The sequence below is a fragment of the Melozone crissalis genome, unplaced genomic scaffold (assembly GCF_028551555.1).
Source record: "Melozone crissalis strain CALT ecotype California unplaced genomic scaffold, PUWL_Pcris_2 ptg000073l_1, whole genome shotgun sequence".
NCBI classification, from domain to species: Eukaryota; Metazoa; Chordata; class Aves; order Passeriformes; family Passerellidae; genus Melozone; species Melozone crissalis.
In genome coordinates, this window is record NW_026535850.1 from 3,793,200 (window position 1) to 3,820,863 (window position 27,664).

Genomic DNA, 27,664 nt, shown 5'->3' on the forward strand with positions numbered 1-27,664 from the left:
GGGAGCTGGTCTTAAATCTTTTCCTGCATTGATCACACTTGTAGGGCCTCTCCACAGTGTGGGTCCTCTGGTGCTTCTTTAGGTCGGAGCTCCTCCAGAACCTCTTCCCACACTCCACACGTTTCTGGGGCTTCTCCCTATCATGGAGCTGCTCATGGAGCACCAGCTCTGAGCTCTGGCTCCATCTCCGGCCGCCTTCCCGGCCCAGGCTGGCTGTTTCCCCCTCAGATCCCCGCCAGCTGCGTTTGCAGCCCCTCCTTGTGCGGCATCTCCAGGGCTTTTCCTCCCTGTTGGCTTCCTGTGACGTGGAGCCGCTCAAAACGGCCTCTTCCACCAGGTTCTGCCGCGGGCATTTGTCCTCCCTGCTCTCCATGCTCAGCTCCTGCTCTGGGGGAGGAAGGACAAGGACAGGATGGGATTTGCCTCCATGCCACAGGCAAGGGCAAGGAGATTCCCCCAGGGCTGTACTGCAGCCGGGGCCGTGCTGGGCTGGAGATGGAGCAGCACAGAGGGGAAAGGGGCACTGACTTCCTCCACACCTGCCTTAGTGTCCTGGGGCATCTTCCTCTTCCTCACAGCATCCCAGGGGTTAGGAATGGGAAATCCTGGTTTGGGGAAAACAAGGGATGAGCACATTGAGTTTGAAGGTCCCTCTGCCCAAGTCCATCTCTACAAGTCACTGGCAATCTGGGTGGCATAAAAACCTCCCAAACACCAAGATTCAGCCCTGGAAAAGCCTCCCAGGAGTTCCCCGTCCCTGGTCCCTCCTCTCTGGTGTTTGGGGGTTCCCCCTGTCCCAGCTGCTGGGGCCACGCTTGGATTGGGGGTGCCCCTTCTCCTCGGTCCCCGCCCTGCCCAGGCTGCTGGGAGACCCAGCGATCCGAAAAGCTCCCCCCTCTTGGCTCTCCCCATTTCGGGATGCCGGGGCTGTTTGGGCTCCCGGGCTCCCTTCTCCCCTCATTCTCTGCTCTGGGCTGCAGCGGCTCCAAGGAGTCCCCCCTGCCCCTCTCCAGGCTCTTGAGGCTCCCGCCAATGGCGGCGCTGCCCCCTCTCTGGGCTCCCCACTTTGGGCTGCTGGGGCACACAGGGCTCTGCTCCTCCAGGCTGCCTCTGCCGGCAGCCGCCACCGGCACCCCCCGATGTCCCCCCAAGGGGCCTTTTCCGCTCAGCCTTGGACTGCGTCATTCTCTAAACATCCCCCCAAAAAAACCCAACCCAGGGACCCCCCGGGATATCTGGGCTGAGCTCCCCCCCCCCACTCATTTGCGCGATGGTGAGGGGGGGGCGATGAGCCCACAGGTGGGGGCTGCGAATTCAGGGAAGGAATGACCGCGTGGTTTTCTTCTTTCCTCGATGCTCCTTTGTCCCTCCTCTTCCTCCCTCTCCTCTTCCATCCCTCCTCCCCCCTAACCCCGCCTCCTTCTCCCCCTCCATCCCTGCCCTTCCCTCCCTCCTCCTCCTCCCCCAGCAGCAGCCACACCCTTGGTGCCCCGTTCCCGCAGCCCTCGCAGCCCGTGGCAGGAGCGGGGATGGAGCCGGGACAGGTCGGGACGGGCAGCGCGGGGCTCTCGGCTGCTCCCAGCCGCTGCGGACAGGGAAACCCGGCCTGGGCCAAAGGAGAGGCAAACTGGGCAAACTGGGGGCTGCACATCCAAACTGGGCCTTGCTGGGGACCCTGCCTGGCCACTGCCAGCCCTTGGGGCTCCTCTCGGCACATGCGCCAGGGGGGAACGCACACAGGGCTGGGGCATCCCAGCAGTGGCAGCACTGCCAGGGACTGGACTGGACTGGGCTGCACTGGGGTAACTGGGAATGACTGTGAGCATGCTGAGGGACACTGGGATATACCAGGAGTGTCTGTTAACCATACTCAGGTGACTGGTACCACTCTGGGAACAGGTGGGACCATGCTGGGAACAACTGGGACCCCATGCTGGGCATACCTGGGAGCAAGAGGGAATGGCTGGGTGTACACTGGGGACAACTGGGCATGACTGGGACCATCTATGGAGTACCTGGGACTATACTGGGACAACTGGGATCACACTGGGAGGAACAGGGATTGACTGGAACCATGCTAGGGGCTTCTGGAATCCTACTGGGATAACAGGAGGAGGAGCTGGCCAATGCTGGGTGTGACTGGCATCATACTGGATCATACTGGCGGCCACTGGGACTGCACTGAGGGTGACTGGGAGTGGCTGTGAGCAACTGGCATCAGGCTGGAAGCAACTCAGGGCAGCTGGGAATGACTGGGAACATGCTGGGAGCAACTGGGATACACTGGGAGAGACTGAAACCACACTGGGGGTAAATGGCAGCAACTGGAGCCACACTGGATGATCATGGGAGCAGCTGTGCCCATGCTGGGATCCTACTGGGATCCTATGGAAAATGGCTGGGATCATACTGGGAGTGACTGGGAAGGTGCTGGTTCTGACTAGAACCATACTGGAAGTGACTGGGAGCAACTGGGCCCACACTGGGAGTGCCAGGGAGTCACTCTGAGCATGACTGCAATAACGCTGGGAGTATCTGGGACTGACTGGGGTCATACTGGGAGTGACTGGGAGTGGCTGTGAGCAACTGGGATCATGCTGAAAGCAACTGGGGGGAACTGGGAGTGACTGGGAGCATGCTGGGGCTGACTGGGATATACTGGGGGAGACTGGGAGTCACTGGGATCATACTGGAGGCTCCTGGGGTAATCCTGGCATTGACAGGGAGCAACTGGGATCATAATGGGGGCCACTGGCATAATACTGGGAGTGACTGGGATCATCCAAGAAGCAAGTGGAACCATACTGGGAATGACTACTGCTCCTGCTGGGGTCACCCTGGGAGCCACCGGAATCACACTTTGGGCAACTGCCAGAAACTGGGATCATCCTGGAGGCAACTGGGAGGAACTGGAAAAGACTGGGATCATTCTGATCTAACTAGAACTGTACTAGGCCAACTGGGATACGCTGGGACTGTCTGTGACCATACTGGGGGGACTGGAAGCACACTGGGAACAGCTGGGACCATGCTGGGGGCAACTGGGAGTGAGTTGGACCTCAGTGAGCGGGACTGGGACTATTCTAGGGACAACTGGGACCATCCTGGGAGGAACTGGGAACGAGTGGGACTGTACTGGAGGCAACTGGGATCATACTGGGATGACAGTGGTAGCAGCTGGGTCCATGCTGGGTGAGACTGGGATCACACTGAAGGTGCTTAGAATGATACTGGGATTGACTGGGGGTGGCTGTGAGCAACTGAAATCATGCTGGAAGCAACTGGGGGTAAGTGGGAGTGACTGGGAGCATGCTGGGAGGGACTGGTATATACTGGGGGAGACTGGGAACCATGAGGATCATACTGGAGGCTCCTGGAGTCATGCTGGCATTGACAGGGAGCAGCTGGGATCACACTGGAGGCCACTGGCATCAGACTGGGACTGACTGGAAGTGACTGGAGTTACACTGCAAGTGACTGGGATCATACTGGGACTGACTGGAATCATACTGGGAGTGACTACTGCTCCTGCTGGGGTCATCCTGGGAGCCACTGGGATCACACTTTGGGCAACTGCCAGAAACTGGGATCATCCTGGAGGCAACTGGGAGGAACTGGGATCATTCTGATCTAACTAGAACTGTACTAGGCCAACTGGGATATGCTGGGACTGTCTGTGACCATACTGGGGGGACTGGGAGCACACTGGGAACAGCTGGGACCATGCTGGGAGCAACTGGGAGTGAGTTGGACCTCGGTGAACGGGACTGGGACTATTCTAGGGACAACTGGAACCATGCTGGGAGGAACTGGGAACAAGTGGAAATACTCTGGCAGCAACTGGGATCATACTAGTTTGACAGTGGGAGCAGTTGGATCCATGCTGGGTGAGACTGGGATCACACTGAGGGTGACTGGAGTCATACAGGGATTGACTGGGAATGGCTGTGAGCAACTGGAATCATGCTGAAAGCAACTGAGGGGAACTGGGAGTGACTGGAAGCATGCTGGGGAGGACTGGGATATACTGGGAGAGACTGGGAATCACTGGGATTCTATTGGAGGCTCCTGGGGTCATGCTGGCATTGACAGGGAGAAACTGGGATCATAATGGGGGCCACTGGCATCAGACTGGGAGTGAGTGGAGTTACACTGCAAGTGACTGGGATCATACTGGGAGTAATTGGGATCATACTGGGACTGACTGGGATCATACTGGAAGTGACTGGGATCATACTGGGAGTAGCTACAATCGGACTGGGATTGCAGGGGGTGTGATTGGTCCCTGTCTGGGGGTGCTGGGAGCTGCCAGGCGCATGCTGGGAGCCGACTGCACAGCCACTGGGAGCAACTGGGAGCAACTGGGAATGGCAGGATGCAGCTGCAGCAGTGGCAGCTCCCCGGTGGCCCCGTGCCGGTGCCACTCATGGTGCCGGCTCTGGCTGTGCCGAGATCCCGCTGGAAGGGGATCCCAGCCAGGGACCCCATGGACACCAACCGGGGGAACCCCGGGCCGGGCTCCGACAGCGCCACGGGCAGGGAACGCAGAGACAGGAGAACTGGGGGGACACCGACATTTGGGGGCTGGGGCGGCACGGGGGAACCAAAGGGAGAGCTGGGAGAGCAGGGAACGGGCTTTGGGGGTTCCAGGACTGAGAAAAGGGGAGGCTGCGGTGGGTAGAGGGGGCACGGGCTGGGCTAAGGGGGTTCCTGCATGCAGGAAAGGGAGCTCCAAGGAGCCCAGGTGTTCCCATTCCCAGCAAAAGGTGGGAAAACCCGGGATGGCCGGGAATAAGGGTCCCAGGTGTCCTCGGTGTGAAGGAAAGGAGGGGCTGGGGGCTGGGAAAGGCAGGAACTGGGGTCCAGGGGGTCTCTGCGGGAAGGAAAAGGGGGCTCTAGGGGCTGGGAGAGGCGAGATGGCCGGGAAGGGGGTGCGGGGTGGATCCCCTGCCCGGGAGTGGGGGTGCGGGGGTTGTTGGTGTCAGATAAGGGGGTGCAGGGTGGATCCCATGCCCGGGAGTGGGGCTGCGGGGGTTCTTGGTGCCGGATCAGGGGGTGCAGGGTGGATCCCATGCCCGGGAATGGGGATGTGGGGGAATCCCGGTGCCCAGGAATGGGGGTTCAGGAACCTCCGGTGCTCCGGGATGGGAGATCAGAGAGTCCCGGTGCCGGGGGTCCCCCTCACCCCTCGCCGCACCTCTGGACCCCAGGAGCGCCCCCAGCCCCAGCGCTGGAGCCATCGCGCTGCTCCTCCTCACTCCCAGTGTGATCCCAGTACGGTCCCAGTAGAACTCAGTCACCCGCCAGCTGCTCCCAAGATGATCCCAGTACAGCCCAGTCACTCCCACTGCTGCCATCCCCCCCAGCCCTCGCCCCGTTCCGACCTGTCCTGGCTCCATCCCCGCTCCTCCCGCCGGCTTCGAGGGCTCCGGACCGGACGAGGAGGAGGAGGGAGGGGGGAAGAGGCGGGGCGGCAGCAGGAAGCGGCGGGAGCACAGGACGGCCGGAATCGAGCGGCTCCAGCGCTGCCTGAACTCTGGAACCCAAGAGCATCGCCCCCCATCCCGCAGGTGCCCGGGGAGGTTCCCCCCTGTCCCAGCTGCTGGAGATCACGCTTGGACTGGGGGTCCCCCGTCTACTCGGTGCCCGCCCTGCCCAGGCTGCTGGGAGACTCGGCGATCCGAAAAGCTCCCCGTTTTCCATCTCCCCATTTCGGGATGCCGGGGCTGTTCGGGCTCCCTTCTCCCCTCATTCTCTGCTCTGGGCTGCAGCGGCTCCAAGGAGTCCCCCCTGCCCCTCTCCAGGCTCTGGAGGCTCCCGCCAATGGCGGCGTTCCCCCCTCTCTGGGCTCCCCACTTTGGGCTCCTGGGGGACACAGGGCTCTGCTCCTCCAGGCTGCCTCTGCCGGCAGCCGCCACCGGCACCCCCCGATGTCCCCCCAAGGGGCCTTTTCCGCTCAGCCTTGGACTGCGTCATTCTCTAAACATCCCCCCAAAAAAACCCAACCCAGGGACCCCCCGGGATATCTGGGCTGAGCTCCCCCCCCCCCACTCATTTGCGCGATGGTGGGGGAGGGCGATGATCCCATAGGTGGGGGGCTGCGAATTCAGGGAAGGAATGACCGCGTGGTTTTCTTCTTTCCTCGATGCTCCTTTGTCCCTCCTCTTCCTCCCTCTCCTCTTCCATCCCTCCTCCCCCCTAACCCCGCCTCCTCCTCCCCCTTCATCCCTGCCCCTCCCTCCCTCCTCCTCCTCCCCCAGCAGCAGCCACACCCTTGGTGTCCATTCCCGCAGCCCTCGCAGCCCGTGGCAGGAGCGGGGATGGAGCCGGGACAGGTCGGGATGGGCAGCGCGGGGCTCTCGGCTGCTCCCAGCCGCTGCGGACGGGGAAACCCGGCCTGGGCCAAAGGAGAGGCAAACTGGGCAAACTGGGGGCTGCACATCCAAACTGGGCCTTGCTGGGGACCATGCCTGGCCACTGCCAGCCCTTGGGGCTCCTCTCGGCACATCCGCCGGGGGGAACGCACACAGGGCTGGGGGATCCCAGCAGAGGCAGCACTGCCAGGGACTGGGCTGGACTGGGATCCTACTGGGAGTGACTGGGGCTGTACCGGCTTTGTACTGACATCCTACTAGGATCGTACTGGGATTGTACTGGGTTTGTGTTGATATTATACTGGGAACATACTGGGAGTGGCTGGGATTGTACTGTGTTGGTACTGACATCGTACTTGGATCGTACTGCCATGCCAGGCCAGCATGTGATCGCACTGATGGACACTGGGATCATACTGGGATCATACTGGGAGTGAGCAGGAGCCTGCGGGGAGCAATTGAAACCATGTTAGCGGCAAATGGGATACACTTGGAGTGACTGGGATTATACTGAGGATGACTGGGAGTAGCTGTGAGCAAGTGGGGACATGATAGGAGCAACTGGGAGGAACTGGGAGTGACTGGCTGCATGCTGGGGGTGATTGGAAACTGCTGAACTTCAACTGGGATCATGCTGGAGGTGACTGGGATCATACTGGCAGTGAGTGCCACTACACTGAGGCTGACTGGGAGTGCTTGTAAACAAATGGGATCATACTGGAAGGAAGTGGGAAGATGCTGGAGGGAACTGGGGTACACTGGGAGATACTGGGAGTGACGGGAAGGAAAGTGAGGGTGAAAGAGAGCAACTGGAACCATGTGGAGCACAAATGGTTCATACTGGCAGGGACTGGGAGCACACTGGGCTCATCTTTGGATCATACTGGCAGGGACTGGACTAATACTGGGAGTGTCTGAGAATGACTGGGAACACACCCTGCACATCATCCCCCATACTGGGCCTGACTGGGAGCAACTGGGAGCATGCATGGAGCAAATGGCATCATACTGGGACTGACTGGGGTGATCTAGGAAGCAACTGGAACCATGCTGGATGCAGCTGGGACCATACTGGGAGAGACTGGAAGCAACTGGGATTATACTGGGACCACACTGGGAGAGTGGGCATGTGAATGGGATCAAACTGGAGCTTACTGGGATGATACAGGGGTTGAAAGGGAGCAACTGAGATCACACTTTGGGCTACTGGGAGCAACTGAGGGAAACTGGGATGATGCTGCAAGTAAACTGGAGGAACTGGGAAGGACTGGATGCATGCTGGAGGCAACTGGGATATTCTGGGCATGACTGGGGGATCATACTGGGAGAACTGACACCTTACTGGGGCCACTGGCAGTGCCTGGAAATGACTACAGACATGCTGGGAGCAACTGGGATATACTGGGAGTGTCTGTCACCATCCTGGGGGACTGGAACCACACTGGGAACAACTGGGACCATGCTGGGGAGAACGGGGCCCACACTGGGGGCAACTGGGAGTGAGTGGGTATAGTAGGAGTCCTAGTAAAATATATGTATTGTATAAGTGGCCGTGCCCCAATCCTAATTGTAAATGGGCTGCAGCTGTGATGTCCTTAATTGGGTGGCTGCTGTGGCTGATGAAGATAACTGGGATAAAAAGGGAGTGGGTTGGCTGTGCAGGGAGAGTCTTGGAGGAGCCCTGACCAAGAAGCAGGAGCAACACTGCTGTGAAGAGCTGTGTGTGAGAAGAGCACCCTGAACGTATGGGACTCTAGAAATATAACAACAGCAATAGAAGATAGGACAGCCGAGAGCTGTGGCAGCCTGAGAGCTGGGACTCCAGAAATATAATAACAACAACTGGGACCATGCTGGGAGGGACCGGGATCATCTGGGGAGTGACTGGGACTAGAGCAGGGGCAACTGGGTTCAACTGGGACCATACTGGGAGTGTCAGTAACCACACGGGAGTGATGGAAGCACACTGGGAATAGCTGGGCCCATGCTGGGAGCAACTGGGATCACACTGGGGGCACTGGCATCAGACTGGGAGTGACTGGGAGCAACTGAGATTAGACTGCAGGTTACTGGGATCATACTGGGATTACACTGGGAGTGAATGGAACCTAACTGGGGGGTTACTGGGAGCTACTGGGCCCATGTTGGGAGGAAAATGTGACACACTGGGAGCAACTGGGATCGGCTGGAAGGTTCTGGAACCATGCTGAGAGGACTGAGACTACAATTGGGACAACTGGGATCATACTGGGAGCAACTGGGGCCACCCTTTGAGCAACAGATGGAAACTGGGATTGTGCTGGAGGAAACTGGGAGCAACTGGGAAAGACTGGGATCATTCTGAGGTATCTAAAACCTACTGGGAGTTTCTCTAACCATACTGGGGGGACTGGAACCACACTGGGAACAGCTGGGATCACACTGGGAGCAACTGGGACGATGCTGGGGGAAACTGAATCTACCCTGGAGGCAACTGGGCACAACTGGGACTCTGCTGGGAGGGACTGGGACTATTATTGGGGCAACTGGGATCATAATGGGAGGAACTGGAAATATCTGGAATTATGCTGAGGGCAACTGGGATCACAGTGAGAGCAGCTGAGTCCATACTGGGTTACACTGGGACCGCATTGAGAGCGACTGGAATCGTACTGGGAGTGACTGGGAGTGGCTGGTTTTGTGGATTTTGGGGGGTTTGGATTTTGGGGGATTTTATTGGCATTTTAAGGGGGAGTTTTTCTGGGGGTGTTTGGGGGTTTATTGAAATTTTTGTGGCTTTTTTTTAATTTTGGGGGTTTTACTGAGATTTTGCTGGGACTTTTTGGGATTCTCAATGATTCTGGGGGGTTTATTGGGATTTTTAGGAGATTTTGAGGTATTTTATTGGCATTGTGGAGCCATTTAGTGGGGTTCATTGGGGTTTTGGGGCTTTTCGGGATTTTTGGTGGGATTTGAGGGGTTTTGTGGGGTTTTTTGTGTGTTGCCAGGATTTCTTTGGATCTTGGGGGAGATTTTGTGGGACTTTTTATGGTTTTGGGGACATTTTTGGGGGATTTGAGGAGTTTAATCAGGATTTTTGGGATTATTGGGATTTCAAAGGATTTTGTGGGCTTTTATTGGAATTCTAGGGTGTTCTAATGAGATTCTGAGAGATTTAATTGGGATTTAGTGGGTTTTATTTGGACTTTCGGGGGCTTTAAGGAGATTTTGGTGCCTCTCAGCTCTTCCCCACACCAAGGGAATGCCCCAAAAGCCCCCCAAAATTCCATGAAAATCCCACAAAATCCCCAATAATTACAAGAAAACCCTCAAAAACCCCAGAGAATCTCTGAAAATCCCAGTGGAACTCACCAAGATTAAAAAATACTCCAAATAATTTCAATAAATCCTTTCTCAAGAAACCCCTCACAACCCCAATAAAATCCCCCAAAATACAAAAGCCCAAAAATCACGTAATTCTCGCCCAGTAATTGCATCCCAAAACTTCCAATAATTCCTCCGAAACTGACAATAAAATCCCCCAGAAGCCCAAAAAAGTCACCCCGAAATCCCCAAAACCCTCGCAAAATCCCCACAAATCCCCCCAGACCCAGTGGGCCCGTGCTGGATCAGGGGTGTGAGATGCAAAGCTGTGTTTTGTGTCAGGTACAAACAGGCAAAGTGTGTACTTGCGAATGCGAAATGTGTGGACATCGACAATGGGATAGTTGTGAATTCTAATAATAACTGAGGAGAATAAAGCATGGAAAAAGGCCTTTGAGCCTACCTTTTGTTTGCAATTAACCCTGGTTGATTTAGGAGCATTGGAATTAAGGTGTTAAGGATGTTCCCTTTTGCTTGCATTTAATCCATAAAAAGCTCTGCAATAATAACCTTCTGAAGTATAATTTTAGAATATTACTTGTATCCTTGAAACTGTAGCTTTGGAATACATATAAAGGAAATATGTTTATCTCATGCCTTATTGAAGCAGAGAAAAACAGCTTGAGAAAGAAAGATGAACATCACCTCAAGGGTTTATGGTTTCGACCAAAGGGAAGCTGGACATCACTGTTATGAGATTTAGAGTCTCTGCAATTAAAAGGTGGACACACATCTGTGGAGCTGGACCCCACCAGATGGGATTCGTCTTTCTTTTTTCGGAAACTAGACCGTCACCATCTGGGGATACTCCTTTGAGATACATCCTGAGAAACTAAGATCACAATAACGTATAGAATCGTGATGTAATAATTTGGAATAAAAATTGCTGATGAGTAAAAAAATTGGAAATAGAAACTGCTGAAAAAGCTGATGAGTACCCCTATAAATACCTGTAACCATCAATTATCGCTGTGCAGTTGGAGGGAAAACTTCCCCCACTGTACCCGGCGCTGTATTGCTCATACTTCACCATATTAAATAATAAATTGATTGCTGCTTTAATATTGGCCTAGTCAAGCTTCATATTCTTAACAGGGAGAAGGTGCAGTTTTAGGATTTGGTGTACTTCTCATTCCCTTCCTCCAATTTATTTGATAATAAATTCAAGTAAAATTAATGTCCCCATTCCAGGTTTGTTACACTTAAATGGGTGAGATCTCTGGCTGCCTTTCTTGAGAGCCCTGAGCCTTTCCTGCTGTGTTCTGTTGCTTGCCCAGGGGCAGGAGCAGAGGCTCCGAGCGCTTTTCCTGGCCCCGGGCACCTGGCCTGGCCCAGCACGGCCCAAGAATCCCTGCGAGAATTCACTGTTGAGAGCCCCAGAAGCGGCTTCCCCGGGGCTGCGCTTCTTCCCCAGCTCCAACAGAGTGGAGCCCTTTTTCTTAGCACCCTTTTTCGAGACAGGAACGTCGGTGTCCCCGCGGCGCGCTACTCGCTTTGCCGCCCCGCTCGCTGCTCCCCTACTGCTCGGCATCGCTGCCGCACGCTGAGGAGCCAAAACCCTCCCACAGCGAGAGCCCCGATCTGCGGCGGCAGCAGCCCGAGTGCCCGCGGAGTGTGAGCGCACAGCGGCACCAGCCCGAGTGCCCGCGGAGTGTGAGCGCAGAGCGGCACCAGCCCGAGTGCCCGCGGAGTGTGAGCGCACAGCGGAACCAGCCCGAGTGCCCGCGGAGTGTGAGCGCAGAGCGGCACCAGCCCGAGTGCCCGCGGAGTCTGAGCGCAGAGCGGCACCAGCCCGAGTGCCCGCGGAGTGTGAGCGCACAGCGGCAGCAGCCCGAGTGCCCGCGGTGTGAGAGCGCACAGCGGCAGCAGCCCGAGTGCCCGCGGGGTGTGAGCGCAGAGCGGCACCAGCCCGAGTGCCCGCGGAGTGTGAGCGCAGAGCGGCACCAGCCCGAGTGCCCGCGGAGTGTGAGCGCACAGCGGCACCAGCCCGAGTGCCCGCGGAGTCTGGCCGGGATGGGAGGGGCGGCAGGCGGAGCGCTCCGTTTCATTCCGCAGCGGTGGCGGCGCCCGGAGCCCGGCGAGGCGGCGGCGGCGGAGCCCGGAGGCGGCTCCAGACCAGGTGGGACTCGCGGTCGGTGCTGCCCCAGCTCGGGGCTCGCGGGGGGGGGGTCCGCGGAGACGACCGCGGTGAGGGCCGGGGGGGACATGGGGGAAGCCGGCACAAGGAACTCGTGGGAATTGCTGGTACCGGCACCGGGCCAGGCTCACTCCAAAAATCCCTGCCGTAATTCACTCTTGAGAGCCCCAGAAGGGGCTTCCAAGGGGCTAGAGTTCTCGACCAGCTTCAACAGAGTGGGGCCCTTTTTCTTAGCAAGGCTTTTGCACCAGCCCGAGTGCCCGCGGAGTCTGAGCGCACAGCGGCAGCAGCCCGAGTGCCGCGGTGTGAGAGCGCAGAGCGGCACCAGCCCGAGTGCCCGCGGAGTGTGAGCGCAGAGCGGCACCAGCCCGAGTGCCCGCGGAGTGTGAGCGCACAGCGGCACCAGCCCGAGTGCCCGCGGAGTCTGGCCGGGATGGGAGGGGCGGCGGGCGGAGCGCTCGTTTCCTTCAGCAGCGGTGGCGGCACCCGGAGCCCGGCCAGGCGGCGGCGGAGCTCGGAGGCGGCTCCAGCCCAGCTGCGACCCGCGGTGGTGCTGCCCCAGCTCGGGGCTGCGCTTGTCTCCGCACCTGCTGCCGCACCTCTGGGCAGCGCCGACAGCGCAGCCACAGCTGCCACCGCCCTCCTGAACCCCCGCACGGCCGGCACCAGCAGCGACCTCTCACCGTGTCCCTTCCAGGGTGCCATCAGCGCGGCTGGAAAGCTGTTCCCGAGGCCGAGCTCCCAAAGGATCTGCCAGCAGCACTCCTGATGTCTCCCAAGCAAGGTGCTGTTTGTTCTGGGCAGAGAGATGCTGCCTGTGAGCTGGAGAAGAGTGAATTCTGCTCCATTTGTGGAGTTGTGAATGGGCCCCAGCATCCCCAGGAGGGACCAGCAGCCGCGGTTCCACACTTGCCTGAGGCCCAAGAAGCCTCTTGGCATAAGGAGGAGGATGCCACTTGTGAGCATGCAGTGAGTGCAGATGTGGAGAATGGATTCTGCACCAAAAATGGGAGTGTGAGGGAGCCCCTGGCTCCCCAGGGAACACCAGCAACCAACAATGAACACAAAAGGAACCTCAGAAGATTCCTGGGTGAGTGCAGGGCCACCCCTGTGGCCTAAAGGCTGGGGACAGTGTCCCCTCCCAAGGCCAGGGCTGGCAGGTGTGTGGCTGTTTCCCAATGTCTGGAAGAGGCCTCGTGTTCTGCTAGGCCCCATCCGTGGCTGGAAGCAAGAGCCCCAGCTGCCCCCAAGGCTGTGCAGTTCTCCTGCTGCAGCCTGTCCCCACAGCTGTGTGCCTGTCTGTGCCCACAGCTGTGTGCCTGCCTGTCCCCACAGCTGTGTCCCTGCCTGTGGCCAGGCTCTTGGCTCTCTGGCTGCCAGCTGAGGGAGGGCCACACTGCCTCAGGGCTCCCTGCTCTGCTCCCTGGCCATGGGCTGAGCAGATTGCAGGGCCGGCTCTGCTTCTGGCAGCCAGCAGCTCTTTCCTGCTCCAGGTGAATGGTTCAGGTGCCATCCCGTGGGCACGGCGGTGCTGATTCTGCTGCTCCTGGTGCTGGTGCTGGCTTTGGGGGCGGCCTTGGCTGTGCTGGCAGGTAAGGGAGGGGCAGCAGCCTGGGCCCAGCCCCTCGGGGCAGAGTGGGCTCCCTGCTCCCTGCACAGGGGAATCCTCAGACCTTCTCCTCTTCCCCCTGCAGCACCACAGCTTCCAGTCACACCTGCGACTCCGCCGTCTCTTCTGGGCTGTCCCCATGGCTGGGTGGGCTACAATGGGGTCTGCTACTACTTCTCACGGGATTTCAGCACGTGGGAGCAGGGGTCAGGAACGGTGCTCCGAGCTCAATGCCTCCCTGGCCATTGCCAAGGATGAGGAGGCCATGGTGAGTGAGGGGCTGCGGGCGCTGTGGGGTGGCTGAGGGCAGCCTGGGGGCGCTCCTGGGCCGGGCTCGGTGCTCGTAGGGCCGGGGCTGCAGCCCTGGGCCGGGGCCTTGCAGGGAAGGAGCCCCGGCGTGCAGGGGGAGCCCCGGGCACGTGTCCCCCCGAGGGGCCGGGGCAGCTCCCACTCCTCTCTCCTGGGCAGGATCTGCTCTCCCGCCTCTGTGGGAATTTCGGTTACTGGCTCGGGCTGCGCAGACGGGGCGAGCGCCTGCACTGGGGGGACGGCAGCAGCTACAGCTCCCGGTGAGTGCCGGGGAGCCGAGCAGGGCCTGGGGGCAAAGGGGCACAAGGGCTTCCCCTGGCAGCCAGCGCTGCCTCGGCTCCTCCCTGCAGGGTTCCTGTCCTCGGCAGTTCCCAGTGCATGTACCTGGCTGACAAGAGATTGAGGAGTGAGAACTGCTCCAATGAGCGGCCGTATCTCTGCAGCAAGGCCCAAGCTCCCCTGTAACAGGGGCTGCAGAAAGTGTCTTCTGCACACTGGGCAGTGCCAGCTTCACCTCTGAGCCCAGCACAGCGCTGTCCTTCCTCAGCTGCGCCCTGTGCCTTGCACTTCCTCTCAGGGTCACCTCAGTGCCTCTTCATCCCCAGTGCCAGCGCTGGGCTGGGGCTGCAAAGGAAAAGTCTCTGCAATCCATCCTGCCACCGACGCTGCCTGCAGTGAAGGCATTGCCCTCATGACACAATAAGCTCCAATGGGAAATCCAAATCTTCCTGGCCTCTTGGAAATCATCACCAACTGGTCTGAATGTGGCACTTGTGAACTGTCTTTGGAAGAGGAGGAAGAACCGCTGACACATGCTGAGGAGGAATCCCACTATTGGCATCAGGCACCTGACTGTGGGCAATGGTCTGTCTGTCTGTCCAAGTTGACTATATGATGCTTTTAGCCCAAATCATCTTCTTCTGTTTATGCTGAATAATAAGTTTTGCCTCTTTAAGACGTCTTCCAGAGAGTGAAGAGGGGAGAGAAGAAGCGCGCATTTTGTTTTCAGACACTGCTCTCACTCCTCCACATTCCTGCTCCTGGACTGTGTTATCTGCAGATGGACAGACAACAGGATTGAGCTCTCCTTGGCTTTTAGTTAGTTGAGCTAGCTGAGGCAAAGAAGTTCCCTGGACTCTGTTTTTTTTCCTTTTCCCCTTTTTTCGGACCTGTTTGAACCTGCTCTGGACTGAACACCCAGAAGAGCACCAGCAGCTCACACCTGGGGCCTGCCGGGCTGGGCCTGGGGCACAACATTTCCAGCACCAGAGGGACTGATGGGAGACTCAGTGAGCTGAACTGCAACCTGGAGGAGGACTTTCTCAGTTTGTCATCTCTTTTGGAGCAGCAAGGGGTTTTATTGTTTAAAAAATAGGTTTTTTCCACTTTTCTCCAAGGAGGTATTTTCTCCCAGATTGGTTGCAGGGAGGAGCCAAATGAATCTGCTTTCCTAGAGGAGCCCAAATTTGCCCTGAACCAGGACACTGTCACAAAGGATCTGACTGTCCTCCTGTGGGAGGAATCCCAGGCTGGAGCAGTGTAGGGGGATAGAATATAAGAAAATAAAGATGGTCCAGAAAGTAATCTTACCCCTAAGGAGTTGCAGATGGGGCAATTAGCAAATATTAGGAATAGGCCTGATTTTAACAGGCCACAGCTGTAACCAATGAGAAGAAGAGTGCTATGAAAGAGTGGGCTGGCAGGTTGGGAAGGGAACTAGTCAGTTGGCTACTTTGTGAAGAATGAAGAGTCAGTGCTCTGAGGAGCTGCCCAGGAGAAAACACCAAGAAAGTGTGAAATATCTACGATAAGGAGACAACAGTATGGAACCCCCGTGAAAAGATGACAACAGAGCAGGACAGATTTGTCTCCCTGAGGGGGATGCAGTGACATGATGTGGCTGTAACCCCCATCCCTCTGTGTCACTGTGTGGGGAGGAGAGAGGGAGGGAATTGTGGATAAAGTGAAGCCCAGGAAGGAGAGAACAGTGTGGAGAAGGTGCATTTTTAGGATTTGGCAGCCTACTCACTCTTTTGTTGTGATTTCTTTCATAATACATTCAATGGAAATTAATGGCCCCACTCCAGGCTTCCAATGCCCATGATGGGTGAGAGATCTCTGGCTGCCTCTCTTGAGAGCCCCGAGCCTTTCCTGCTGTGTTCTGTTGCCTGCCCAGGGGCAGCAGCAGAGGCTCAGAGCGCTTTTGCTGGCCCCGGGCACCTGGCCTGGCCCAGCCCAGCCCAAGAATCCCTGCCAGCATTCCCTGCACCATTACCCGGCCCCACGGCGGCTGCGGCTCCGCGGGCAGGCGGCTCCAGGAGTTCAGAGTGGGCAAAATGGGAGCGAGGGACAGGAGGCAGCTGGTGCCAGTGGGGGAAATGGCTTTGCTGGAGCTGGCAGAGAGAGGAGGAGGGAGAAAGTGGTGCCAAATAAATGGGACAGGTGGGCATTTTGCTTTCCAGCTCTGTGGGAGGAAAGGAAGAGCTGTCAAATCCATCCAGGAAAAGAGAGGAGAAGTAGCAGATGGTGGAAATCTCTTACAATTGGGATTGATTTGATCTGCCTGAACTGCAAAAGCCAACAGTCTCCAAGCACCACCAGCGCTGTGATGTGCCTTGCCCTGCCCCTGCCCTGGCTGCAGCAGCCGCCTGTTGGGACGGGCCCTGTTCTCTAAAAGAGCTGCACCCAGGCACCATTGGGGCAGTGCTGGGTAAGAAGTGAGGAATGGCAAAGGGTGGGAAGTCTGAAGGGAATAAAATAGAATGGTATAAGAAAAAATGATAACAAAACTGCACCAGGAATGGCCACTGACCGCTGTCACCAAAAGAGCTGCACTGAGGGACGGCCACACGTTTCCGTTCCCACACGGAAATGGTGGGACTTGCCTTCTCCTTAATAACCATCAGTGGCATTTCCAAGGCCAGCAGGTACACTCAGACATCCAGAATCATCATTACACTGGGAAAATGGGGTTGGCATCAGCTGTGACACACATCAGGAAGAGCACAGCAGCAGAAATAGGGATTTCCCAGCTCCCTCCCTGGGACAACAGTATCAGCACAGGGACAGAAAATGCTGATAGAACATCCTTTCCCACTGCTCCCTGTGCTCAGCTGGAGGTAGCATCCTTTAGCTTGTGCTCTTCAGTGGGTTTACCCATGGAAATACTGCAGAGGGATGCAGAAGATTTACTAGCATGTTAAAAAGAAGCTGAAAACCCAGGAAGGATGACATTTGGGATAGGGACACAAGCAAATTCACACATTATATGACAATTCAATATGGCTGCTGTGAGTATGCAGCATGGAGGACAGCTAGATGAAACTAGAAGAGATTCCAAAACTGTTTGGCCTTGCAACAGCAGCTAAGGTTAATAACCCTCTCCAATTGAAAAAAAAAAAGGAAATCTGCTCAGAACTCATTTGGATCACCATCCCTGCAGCCATTGGGCATCACGACTCCTTTTCCCCACCAAACTACAAAGGCTTTCCTGGAAATCTCTCATTTTCTGCTTCCTACCTGTAACAGTGCTCAAGGGACCTGTGTGATCTCTCTGAATGAACTGAGCTTTACCTTCACAGCAGCTCTGCTCTTCACTGCCCAGCCTCGTGCCCTTGGCAATTTCCATCTGGCAGCGTTGGGCTGCTGAAGGAGAGGCTCTGTTCCAAACATGCCCACTTTGCAGCAGTACCCCATGAGGGGATGTTCTCCTGCCTGGACTAATCCCTTTGCTTCTCAGCTCCAGCTGCAGCCCACAAACCTGGCACTTGTTCAGGAGCCTTTGCCATGGCACGGCCCCACCCAGCTGATTCCCAGCCTGGCAGCACACTGGGCACACATTCCCAGCCCTGGCCGTTGTTTCCATCCCGCTGCAAGGAGCCCGGTTGTTCCCGAATGTTCCTGCAGGAATCCAGGCCCAGGTGTCTGTGGGGTTTGCAGGGGCTCTCTTGGGGGTACCTGAGGGTGTCTGTGGGATTGGGGAGGGGGACCTGAGCTCTGGGGGTGTCTCTGGGGCTCCTGCTCTTTTCCCCTCATATTTCCATCCTTTTTCCTCTCATGCTAAGCACCCTTTTCTCCTCACCTTTCTAGAGCTTTCCTGCTTCTTAAACACGACCTTTACACCATTATGCCATCTCCATTTTTTCACTCTTCCCCCCTTTTCCTGCTGCCCTTTTCCCCCCATTTTAGCTGCCTTTTTCCCTGGTTTTTTTCTGTCCTTCCTTCCCTGTTTTTTGCTGCCTTTTTTCCCCAATTTTTGCCCATTTTTCCCCTCCATTTTTTTTTCTTCTGCCCTTTTTTCGCCACCTGTTTTTGAGACCTTTTTTCCCACCCCTTTTCTACCAACTTTTTTTCCACCATTTTTTTTGCTGCCCTTTTGTGCCTCTTTTTTTCCAGCCTTTGTAGCCCCTCGATATAAATCCCTCAATGGAATCAGTGGGGGTTTCTACCCATTTCAATGCTAAAAAAAAGGCACAACAGAGATTCCTTGTCAATTTAAAGATTATGAAAATTGAAGGTTTAATCTCATTTTAAACCTATAAAATCCCATCACAAAGGGTGTTCCGTGATCTATTTCAGCAAGAAAATGGGGATTCCCCATCCATTGATAGCCCTGAAATAATGGCCAAGGCAGGGTTCCTTTCCATTGATACCCTCAACATTGCAGGTGAATGGGGATTCCCCCAGTTGAAACACAGACTATAAGGGAAAATTAACCAGTTAAACAACTCCAGAATACACTTGGACAGAAATCCATTGAAAGGGAACCACACACCACTTGTCTGCCCTAATTAATTCCATCAGGCTTCCTTCACTAAAAACACTCTCAGAATTAAAAGTGGAGATGCCTCGTGTGTTACCTCAAAGCAGTGGAAGAGGCAGCATGGAAATGCTTCTTCTTCCATGGCAAACTCTCCTGGGAGCACTCCCAGAGCCTTGCAGGGCTCCCCTGGGAAGCTGCTGAACAAATGGAAAGAGTTGGGATGAGCAGAGCCCCAGAGAAATCCCAGCCCCACTGATGGAAAAGTCAGATTATCCAAGCAGCAACAGCAGCTGGAGTGTTTGCAAAAGAGCAGCTTTGTTCTGAACCTCAGCTTAGGAGTTCTGCTCATGCACTAAGAGAGCCCTTCCATCTATTTGGACCTTTTCTATAGCACAGGCCACATAGCAGTTCAATGTGATCATGTTCTTCAACTCAATTATGTTTCAAAGTATCTAAACTTGATCTAGCTACTCATCAGTAGAGAATTTTATGTATTTTCAGTGTAAATTAGCTTCCCTGGTCAAACACCAACCTTTCCCAAGGTTCAAGTACCTCTGTTTTCCACCACTAACTGCTCATTAGCCTTGTCTCAATTACAAACCCCCTGTTAACCCCATTTTTCCACCACAGATTTGTCTGAGTCTCTCACCTCTCAGCAGTCCAAATTGCTTGAAATGTAGCAGAACCTTCTTCACACTTCCCAGCTCTTGCTGTCCATCTCTAATCCCTGTCCAATCTGCCAGTGCTCTCCCTGAACTGCTGACAAAGGAAATTACACAACATCAGTGCAGGACAACTCATTCATTGCTGAATGAAAATGAAATAAAGAGAAATTAAGAAGCTGATTTGGACCCAGCAGGACTGCCCTGTTGATGTCTGTGTATCAAGAATTTTTATGTATTTTGTATCAAATTTAACTTGTTGAAACCTAAGTTCCCATATTTAAAATAGATTTGTCATTCCAGATGAAAGCAACATGCTGCATGCCTTCCAGCCACATTTTCACTGAAAAAACCCCAAACTGCTCAGCCTGGGCTCCCATCATGCCAGCAGTAGCTGTATATCAACATTCAGCAATAATGGAATTCATTCAGAAAATGAACAATTACAAAAATACTTCCACTCCAAGAACTGATACTGCACTGAGGAAGTTATGCATACCTTCAAAAAATTCAGTAATCAAGATGTATTTCTGTTTTTATTGAAATAAATTTAAAAAATACTGCTGGCCAATATTTACACATTTGGTCCAATTACTCTTCCTGCAATGTGGTATTTCCCCACCTGCCCCTGAAGGCAGCAGCATTTTCAGAACAAGAACTGCTCCCCAGATATTGACCCCACTCAGCAATGGGTAAAAGGACATTTTAGAAATGTGGCAAATTGGATCACTGAATGAAAAAATGGAAGAGAGGTGTTGTAATAAAACAAAACCTCATTTGAGTCATGCATTCAACATCATTTCCCAGATTTCTGAAAATGTGCTAACATTGGGAAAATCTCATTTCCACCCAAGACAGTGTGCAAACAGAAGCTTCTGCAGGTAAATTCACTCTGCTGAAGTGACACAAAAATGAACAGAATGCTCCAAATTAAAACCTTTGGCCTCTTCTCCCACATCCTGCTTGTGTGTCTGTGCTCCATCTCCCCAGCAGCCATGTCTTGTGCAAAGGCTCTCCCTGCCTTGCTCAGCTGCCAGTGAGCTCTGTGCTCTCAGGTAAATTCACCCCCAGGCTCTGTCAAATGTTCCAGCTGGGTCCTGCCAGGCCAGCCTGGGCACTGCGGGACTCGAGCAGCTTTGCCACCAGGTTCATGTCCACAGCCAGGGCTGCCAGCTCAGCAGCCTCAGCTCCACAATCAGGGCCAGCACTCTCACATGGGGCTGCTCCAACAGAACTTGCCTGCAGACAGTACAAAAAGAAAGCTTTATCAAATTGCATGAGCACATTTAAGGGGGAAAAAAAAGGGGCAAACCACAGGAGAAAAGAAACAGCAATTGTGCAGCCAAAAAAGTCCAGTACACTCCTGAGTCCTGACAAACAGGAATTCAGACACCAAATGCTCATGCCAGCTGAAAATCACCACTGTCCATTACCCAGATTAAATTCCAAGAGAAGGACACAAAGTGTTGCTGAGTCCTGGCTCAGCTTCCTATGGGAGAAAACTACTACAGGACCTTACAAGTGAAGCTGCAGCTTCTTGCCCTACTACTAAAAACAGGGAAATGGAACTAAGCCTTGGAAAAGATGGGCAAATTTCAAGCTTAGTTAAGCTTTAGTTTATAAAAAATGTATGATGGTGCAGGTCCAGCACACTTTGCTTGCACGTGGGAAGGTTCCAATCCCATTACTCAGAATGGCCACTTGCAGCACATTTCCTGCTTGGAAATTACTGCTGCAAATCAGAGCTCAAGGCACACTCACCCCTCTCTTGTGGCTGCTGAAACTTTTCCCAACGTTGCTCTGTGCCAGCTCACGGTCCATCTCCTTCATGTACGCCTTGAGACTGCCCACGAGCTCCTCAGGAGACACCTTCTGCTCCTGCCTTCCATTCCCAGCATCCAGCTCCCTCATCATCCTCAGCTGAGAAAGCAAACTCCTCCTCTTCATCCACATCATCACAATCCAGCTCCTCCGAGTCTGCCCCTGCACATGATGTTGTGTCAGTACAACAGCAAAGAAATCAGTGCTGGCATTTGTTTCAAAGAAAGAAGCAATCTCACCTAAAATTCTGTCCAGGGCTTTTGTAAAAGAATCCACATCAAAGGTAACATGGGATTCATCAGATGACCTGAAATCTAAAAATATTTTTAAAGAAATGAAGCTTCTATGCTTGCATAAGCCTGACACAGGCACAAGCCATACTGATTTCTCTCAAGCCAGGACCAAAGTTGGGACATTTGAATTTGAAAGTCCTCAGAAGTTTGAAGCCTGTGTGCATTAGACATCAAACAACCAGTGGAAGAATTCTTTGAATAAAGGAGAAAAATTGTGAAGACCACAAAATCCAACTGAGGAACAGAGACCAGCTCAGCTTGCAGCACTTGAACCTGCACCAGTGCCAGAGTGGCACCAAGCTGATTTAAAGCAAGCACAGGTTCACTGCTCTGGGTTTGCTTCAGGCCCTGCTCAGCACAGCACCTTCAAACTCTGATTCTCTGCATCACACAACCAAGCACAGGGCTGCAGCACAGTGCAACATTCCACACCAGAGCCACACTCCAGGGGCTACTACCATGGCATTTCTGCTCCTTCCTGCGTGGAGACTTTGGACACAAAAGCCTTCATGCTCTCAGCAACTGTTTCCAAGTCATACTTTTGCTCCTCCTCATTTGGGGAAGGAAGGGACTCATTTCTTGTCTCCCTCAGCATCTGATCCAGAGCACCTGGTGTAATATCCAGCCAGCTGTCATCTGAAAGAACACAGCACACATCTGTTACTCTGCACAAGCCTGCTGGCTCACAGGCCCCAACCAGCTGACTGACAGGACTGCAACCATCCTGCAGCTCAGCTCTGCAGCTCAGCTCTTGTGCTGGTCCTGGGTCACACACAGCAAAGCCAGAGAGAGGATGAGAAGAACTGAGTGCAGATTTCTTGTCACTACTTAAAAACTCTGCTTTGCAGAGCTCAAACTAAGAGAGACCATTCTAGTCACTGAGAAGCCTTGGGCCACTAAGTGGAGGAAGAAAGGCTTACTCTAAACTGGGAGAGCCAACCCAGTGTTTAGTCTTAAGGAAGGCTGGATTGGCTCTCCCTTCACAGCTGTCAGCATTGCCCCTCTGCCCCCACAAATAATCATCTGTAATAGGAATAATTCCCCCATCCAGCTCACCATCCTCTGCAGGAAGACAAGCTGCTTCTCTCTCCAATTCCTTCACATCAATGGGGGTTGTCTGTAGTAGTGTCAGGATTTCATCACCTGGGCTCACTTCATCACAGCTAGAAGAAAAACATTGAATTTACTGAAATGGATTCAATGGGATCACATGCTCTGCATTCAGGTTTTCACTTGAATTCTTCCATTTTCCTTCTGTGCAAACACATCAAAAAGAGAAATTAATCTGGGGGAAGTACCAGAGCACTACACAGAGCATTGGCCAAAACAGGACACAGTCAGTCCCTGCAATTCCCAGCTGATGGCTCCAAAGCCCATTGGTCATGGCTCTTTTCCTTTACATTTCATTTGCCTTGGTAAATATTAAGATTACCTGATCCTAAACACCACAGACTGGAAACTCAAAAAAATAACAGTCAAGATATTATGGACTGGCAAAGCCTCAGATATTTTTGCAGTGATTTACTTTTTGGATTTGATTATCCAGAGAAATCCACAGCCAGCTCCTTGAGCAAAGGAGATAGATTACCCTGTATTCATTATTCACTGGGACTGCTTTTCAATGAAACTTTTCTACACTTTCTACAGTCAACCAAGCAAAAATTGATTTGCAGTCACCACTTGGAATCCACTTGGAAGAGCTCAGCATTTCACATAACCAAGATAAAAGAGTTACTCAAGCCAGAACTTCTCCCAGTGGAGCATTCCAGAGGAATTAGTACTTGTATGTCCTGGCCACAGCTCCCATGTTCAATGTGCAGTGGAGAAAAGGGTTCAGGTGTTTGTAACAAGCATTTCAAAGGTCACTTACAGGATTTGTAGGATATATGACACTCATGAATTTCAAGTAGCTCTCACCTTTCTGGCACTGCAACAGATTGCTGGAAGTGATCTTCTGCCATGTGCAACAGTTCCAGGTACTTGGCTGATCCTTCCATTTCTCCCTGTTAAATGCAAGTCACAGGCATGAACCCAAACAATTCTCCCTCCCCTTCCTCTTCCCAGTCAGGCTTTCTAAGGGTGACTGTTGGTCACACAGGAATGCTGAGAGAACCAAAACAACTAAAACCTCTTGGCCATCTACACTTGGAACTCAATACTGCAAAGGGCATTCCTGTATTTGAAGTTTATTAAAGGATATGGAGCTAAGAATCTCAATAGTGTTGTCCAATTTGATAACCTTGAAACAAGTAGTCAATTTATGTCCCATTTATTAACATCAAAAAAGTAGTGAAAGGCATCTTAAAAAAAGAAACAAAAAAAATAAACCAGACAACCTCACCAAAACCCCCAGAAGTCACAAAAACCACACACACATAAAAATTACACTTGCATGGGCCCAGATAGGTCGATGGTGTTATGTATGGATCTTGAAGAATATTGAATTCTAGAGGGGTGGAAATGAAATGTAAACCAGTGAAATCAGTCACACCTCACACAATCACATATGGGAGTTTTCTTCACTCAAGTGTATTTCTCCCCTTGCTTTAGATGAATGAATCAATCCCCACATCTTGCTTTTTCCTTTTTAATTTCCAAAATAAATTACTTTCAAAGGGAAACAAGCTGCACATGTCCCCTTTAAACACATTAGTTCATTTCACACAGAGATAAGGATTCAAGCTCCTCACACAAGTTCAAGGGTTAAAATGTATTTTCCCTGCAATGTTAAAAAGCCACAGACTCTGAAATACTCACAGACCTTGAAATAATCCTTCTCCTTCAAGCTCCTGAGGAATCTCTCCCACAGAGGACCGCTTAACACGTTTCTCTTGGCATCAGGAGCCACTTTACTGCTCTTGGAGCACAACATTTCAAAGCCATGAGCCTGCAGATAAAAGATGCAACAACAAGAGGTTCTCAAGGTGTGACAGACTTTGCTCACATTTCTCTGGACAAGCAGGCAACCTCCAGACAAGGACCCATTCCCTGGGCATGCATGAGCCAAGGCCAAAATGCCCCAGCAATCATTACCAGCTTCATGCCCAGCTCGCAGGCTCCGTACTGAGGATGAGCTGGGGCGGGCAGGGTGTATCCACTGCGTCTGTCTGGAACAAACTGCTGCTGCACCAGCTGTGCATATAAACACCGAGTGAAAGTCACCTGCAACAGCCACAGCAGAAACAAACACTCCCTGCAGCGCGACTGGGCTGGGGACAGCCAGCAAACTCCCTCCAGGTCACCAGACTGGCTTTGGAGGCACCCATATTACAGGCAGTGCCTGAGACTGCATTCAAAATACATCATAGAAAGATTTTTCTGATAAATTGCTTTTCAGGCTATACAATGTTTGTTCCAAACTGAAATCCCCAAGCAAATATAAACTTTTGTCATTCTAAATACATTAGGAAAAATCCTTAATATTCTGGAAAATCCCCATTTGAACTGCAACACGTTTCATCAAATACATCTTGTTTCCTTAACAACAAAAAAACCACGTTTCTTTTCAACTAGAGAAGTGCTTTAGGAGAACCAGGATATCCTAACTGCTTCAGAACATCACAGGAACTAAAAAGCAGCATTTCAGGTATCACATGCGACCTCTGCTGGTTCCTGATGCTAAGAAAAGCCCTGAATGCAACCTTCTCAACTCCCTCACTCTGTCTGTTCCCTCAAACAAAAGGAAAGTATGAGCCTGACAGTCCAGGTACTCACTTGCAATCTATTTTGGTCTTCTGTTCCAGCCCTTGTAAGAATCTTGGAGTAGGGGAAAATAATTAAACAATTTTTTGCTAATGACCAAATAAATTATGTCCATTTTAATTCATTCCATTAGCAGCCATCCATATTCATGTGAAGGTGTCTGCTCATTATTTCACCTGGACCAGACAAAGCCTGTGTCCTTACAGAAACAGCAACACTCCAGCCCTGAGCATTCCCTACCCTCAGGGACACTTCTGAATCCATGTCTGCTGGGGGTTTTTTAATATTCATAAACTCATAGAAAGGCTTAGGTTAGAAGGGACCTTAAAGATCAACACCTCCTTCCAACACCCTTGCCACAGCCAGGCACACCTTCCACTAGCCCAGGCTGCTCCAAGCCCCATCCAACCTGCCCTTGGACACTTCCAACGTGTCTGGGATGGGGAAACACCTCCAAGGATGGGCAATGCTAAGACAGGACCTTCAGAGCACAGGCACTGCCCCTTGGCAGCCCTCCCACTAAAGCAGCTCAGCAGCACCCACCTTACCTGGCTGCCAGCCCCGCGAACTCCCTGCTCATGTCCCGCAGCAGCTACACAATGAACCACTCATCCTCTACCTTATCCCCGAACACCGCGGTGCCGCCCAAGTGCGCCGGGATCTCGCCTGCACGGGGCACAGACAGGAGAGGCGGCTCAGCAACGCCGTGCCCAGCAACAGATTGTCCACACGGGCTGCGGAGTCTCCCTCACTGCGGATATCCCAGACCCTGCTGACACAATCTTGTGTCCTGTGCTCGGGGATGGCCCCGCTGCACCAGGGAGGTGGCACCAGATGCCTCACCGGGCTAACCCGTGCTGTGACACCGAGAGTCGGGGAAGCCGCCGGGTCCCCCTCACACGCTCCTGGTTTCTGGCCCCCGAGACCCCCTCACGCGGCCCAGTTGTCCTCACACACTGCCTGTTCCCGGCTGCCGGAGTCTCCTCAAAAGATCCCGGTTCTCAACCGCCGGGTGCCCCTCAAACTCTCCCGGTTCCCGGCCGCCAGATTGCCGTCAAACTATCCCGGTTTCCCCTCACACGCCCTCAGTTCCCGGCCACCGGGTCGTCCTCACAGGGCTCAACTCCCCCTCACACGCTGCCGGTTCCCTGCCGCCAGATTTTCCTCAGAAGATCCAGGTTCTCGGCCGCCAGGTGTCCTTCACACTCTCCCGCCTCCTCCTCACAAGCTCCCGGTTCCCGGCCGCCGGATCCCCTTCAAACGATCTCCCCCCCGGTTCCCTCTCAGACGCTCCTCGGATTCCGGCCGCCGGGTTCCCCTCACACCCCTCCGGTTTCCCCTCACACTCCCGGTTCCTGGCCGCCTGATTCCCTTAACACGCTCCCGGGTTCCCCCTCACAGGCTACTCGATTCCGGGCGCCGGGTTCCCCTTCTACCCCCCCGCTTTTCCCTCACACGCTCCCGGATCCCCCTCACACTCTCCCGGTTCCCGGCCGCCGGTTCCCCCTCACTGGCTCCCGGTTCCCGGCCGCCGGGTGCCCCTCCCAGTCCCTCCGCTCCGGGCGCTCCTCCCGCCGCGCCTCCCGGCCCCCTCCCGGCTCACCGCGGCCCGGCACGTAGCGCAGGCGGAACGGCTGCCGCTGCCACACGCAGGCGGCCAGGAGCGGGGCCAAGCGCACCAGGGCCAGCTCAGCGCAGCGCCGCAGCAGCGCCTCGCCGCCCGGGCCCGCCGCCGCCGCGAACAGGCGGGAGCGCACCGCGTCCTCGGGCAGCGCCGGCCGCCGCAGCGCCTCCATCCCGCCGGGGCCCAAAGCGCTCCGCCCCCGGGCAGAAGCGGCGCGATGGCGGCGGCGGGGCGGCGGCGCTGAGGGTGATATCGCGATACGCGCGGAAACCGCTGCAGCCGTGAGTGGCTGCCGCTGCCCCGGTGCCCGGCGCGGCCCCGAGCCCCAGCGTGGTCCCGGTCGTGATCCCCCGGCCCCGCTCCCGGGCCTGCCGCCCGCGCTGCCCCCAGCACCGAGCAAGGCCCCGGGACGGCCCGGTCACCCCCTGTCCCCGACGGGAGATGGTTCCCGGCATTCCCGGCATTCCTGAGCACCGGTGTGACGGAACGCAATTAAATCCCTGTAACCGGCTCTTATCCCCTGACTCGAGAGTTGGGTCAGTTCTGACTTACTCGGCTCGTTTACTCTTGTTCTATTTAATGTATTCCAATTTAATTAATCTACGGGGATAGTGACGTCATCTCTGCTTTTAGGGAGCTGTACCTCAATTCGCAGCATCTTAGGTTTAAATTTAATTGATTTTGATCCAGCTGTCCTATAGGTATAGGGTCAAATTGCCAAGGCCAAGGGACTTGAATATAGTTTTGAGGCAGAAAATATCTGGGTTTCTTGCCAGTTTTCTGACCAGGTAGAGCCAGGGCCTGTCTAGATCCCAGACCCTCATTGGGAGGGTCTCCCTCACATACCTCAAAAACAAATCTCTCAAGAATAGCAGCTATGAGATGCCCCAACACAGCAAACTGCTGGAGTGCTCCTGTGAGAATAACTGGGGCTGTGTGTGATTCCCACAGAGCAGGAGCAGCCTTGCCCTCAGCAGGTCACAGCCCTGTCCCATGAGGATGTGTCAC

General features: G+C 54.2%; 1 pseudogene; it reads right to left on the minus strand.

Moving 5' to 3' along the window:
* Positions 1 to 19,243: 19,243 nt before the first annotated feature.
* On the minus strand, positions 19,244 to 26,828 carry LOC128946045 (protein ecdysoneless homolog; annotated as a pseudogene).
* Between the last annotated feature and the right edge of the window lie 836 nt (positions 26,829 to 27,664).